The sequence below is a fragment of the Solanum tuberosum genome, unplaced genomic scaffold, assembly GCF_000226075.1.
Source record: "Solanum tuberosum cultivar DM 1-3 516 R44 unplaced genomic scaffold, SolTub_3.0 scf00208, whole genome shotgun sequence".
In the NCBI taxonomy this organism is placed as follows: domain Eukaryota; kingdom Viridiplantae; phylum Streptophyta; class Magnoliopsida; order Solanales; family Solanaceae; genus Solanum; species Solanum tuberosum.
The window spans coordinates 45,035-48,175 of NW_006239132.1; the positions used below are offsets into that span (position 1 = coordinate 45,035).

The 3,141-nt window shown below is 33.9% G+C and overlaps 1 long non-coding RNA gene across 1 annotated transcript; it reads left to right on the forward strand.

Annotated features, from left to right (window-relative positions):
- Positions 1-418: 418 nt before the first annotated feature.
- LOC107062179 (uncharacterized) lies at positions 419-3,043 on the forward strand. The gene is made up of 3 exons (XR_001474477.1): positions 419-581; positions 2,537-2,595; positions 2,759-3,043. It is a non-coding gene; the product is annotated as an uncharacterized lncRNA (long non-coding RNA).
- Positions 3,044-3,141: the final 98 nt, after the last annotated feature.

A 3,141-nucleotide genomic window follows, 5' to 3' on the forward strand; every position in this document is an offset into this window, starting at 1 on the left:
AAATTTCACCCATTCCCCCCCCCCCCCCCCCCTTTTTTTTTTACTTAACTACCCCGTTCATCTCTTTCTTTTAACCTGTATTCTTAGTAACTTCTTCTTTAACCCCACCCCGGAGATGGCCAACAAGACGTCCTGTAATTTCGGCGAACTTTTTAAGGCCTTTGAAACATCCTAGGAATTTACGAGTTAATCCATCGTTGTTATCAAGAAGTTAAAAACTTAACCATATACTAAGGGTAGTTCTTAACATACAAACATCATTCTAAATAAGTGAGGGTTTCCTCAGTCCGACGAAATCAATCATAAACCGCCACGTAGCTCAGCCAACGAAGGGTGGGTATTCCCGTAATTTTACTTATTAACATTCTCCAGGTTTAACACGTAACTAGTACGTGGCTTTTCACTGTTATTACAGGCTGTTGCACTACTTCCTCCTTTTTGCTTCACTTTGTCGCAGTGTTCTCTCTCTCATTCACCTTGTTCTCTGATCTCTCTCTGTATCCATGTTTCTAACATTGGATTTCTTACGAAGTTCATACATTTTGTGGCTTATTTGTTTCATGTCTGAGCTCTCAGTTGTGGTAAGTGTTTTTTTCACCTAACTTTTCTTATTCTACTTGATTTTGAGCAAATTTTCCATTTTTAAAAATCTAATCTAGACATGCATATCTAGAAATAGATACTTCAATGCGTAATTAGTCCGTCCGTCCTTTCCCTATTTCCACTGCTATTGCAAGCTTTTGCAAATGAAGAGCTTTCGTCCCACTAACAATTACCAATGAGGAAACATGGAGCTACTTTTTCCCTTTCTGCTTCCTTCTTTGCTTTGCTGCTTCTTCCTCTTTGTTTTTTCCTTTTTGAATTTGATCATAGACATAGTTCTGCATAATATTTTTCTACATTGTTTATATGCATGTATTATTTCTTTTGATCCAGTTGTAATAATTTTGGGTGAAAATTGATGAACCGAAGGTGTTCGATGATATGCCTGAAACAACTAAATCATTTGGTAAGGTTCTTTGCAACATATATTTCTTGAACAAAACGAGCACTCAAAATATTGATGAATCTTCTTTGTCGCTCATCCGTCTGAATTATTTTCCCTGCTCTTGCTTTTGAGGATTTTGGATGTTCGTTTTTATTTCAAAATTAACCATTTAAGCTTCAAGGTTATTAGAATTTGAAGAGAGACTTTTGGTTTTATTGTTCTTTCAGCTTGTTTCGAGCTCAATTTTGTACATTCATGTCACTGATTGATTGATTTTACATATGCATGTGTACCTATATGAGGATTGTTGTTCTTATTTCCAATCTATTTTCCTTAGCTTACTTGGAGTAAGATTCTCCAGTAGAGATTGTGTATCTCCAATTTTAATATAAGGGGGATATTTATTTTTATTCTATCAAATTAGATGCTTAATTACCCTCATAAATAAATTGAACATAATTCTGCTCACTATAACAATAACAATACACATGGTGGGATTTGCATAGGGTAAAGTGTACCCAAACCTTACCTAAAGTTACGTCCATTACAAAACCTATGAATTTAAATAGGAATGCAGACAGAGCTGAACACGGAACAAAGTAATTGTCTAAGATAACTTCACTCATTTTACCTGCAAAAATTTGTCAAGTATAAAGTTCTTCTTCCACTTTCTGAAATTAGAAGATCACATATAAATATTTGTTCATAGCTTAGTGTAATTGCTCTCCGTTGTTTTTATTTTCCATGATGAAAAATTTCCAACTCATTCTTAAAGTATCTTGATTGTGCAATTTACAAATATTGTAACAAGTGATTGTCTCGGTGACTCTTCTAGATTGTTGCAACATTGAGCTGTTGAACTGATTGGAGTTCTAACGTTTTTATATACCACCTGAACAAACAAGAACATCCCCGCACAATGAAAGAGGCTTATGGAAAGCATACCAAACGATGTAAAATATATTGTGATATGTCATTAGCTGAAAGTGCCTTTATTTCCCGTTTATCTTTCTACCGAGTACCGAGTAGCTAGCACTTTCCGACCATTTCCTCTACCTCTACAATTAGCACTAGGAAGATTTCTCCTGACACAAGGTATATTTTTTGCTCAATTATAACTTATTTAGGAATAAGACGTAGTTATTATTGTAATCTCACCTTCATTTATTTGTACAGAGATTGTGAGGAAATCATGAATTTAAGTTTACTGAACCTCACCACTTTTTCATGTAAAGAATTGGAACCTACTCTAACTGAAATATCATCCTGCGTTTCTGGTGTACATGCAAAACCGAGTTTTGCTTATGGATGAAGCTGTGGACTGTTACTATGTTTTTTTAAAAGTTCCTGCAACCTTTTTTACCGTGTCTTCTTCCTCTTCTGGACTTAATATATCTTTGTCTATTTTAATGGTTATTATAGAAGCATTTTGTATTACGCTTATTATCAAAAAACTAATTTTGGTCTTTCACTATTTTTTGGAATAAGTAACTTACTTAGGACTTCCACTTATCATTCATAATTTATAGTCAGTTCTGCTTTTCTTAGAGTTGAAGGAGAAATAGAGAAGGTGAAGGATCTCGAGTTCTCAATTGTGCTTTGTAAAGGTATGCTCTCAGGTGGTAATATAATTATATCGGGTAGCTACTAGGTTTCGATTCCTATATAGGTATTAAATGATTATTATGAAAGCATTTTCTCCCTGTTTGTTCTACTTATATTTATATTTCTCTTCTTTTATAATAAGTGTGAGCTTGTGGAAATTTCCAGACAGGTTGGATGAAAGATACATCTTTTAGAGCTTGTGGAAATTTTCGGAGGTTCGGAAGTGTCTTACTTATACGTCCATAGCCAGGTTGAATGAAAGATGGATCTCTCAAAGCTTGAGGAAAAATATCATCATCTCTAGAGGTTTGAAAGTTGGAATATGTTTGTTAGAATTATTACAAACAACTCTTCATTTGAAGGACACTTCATAATCGTTTGAATATTTCTGTAAACTTTGTTCCTCAATCCAAGTAAATATTGTGAAGTGTTAATATGTTGTACACATGATACTTATGCTTTCTCTTTTAGTATTTTCATAATGAATTTCTTTTTATCAATCTTCTGAAGTACTCATAATACAAAGAATAATAACAGTTATAGGCCCG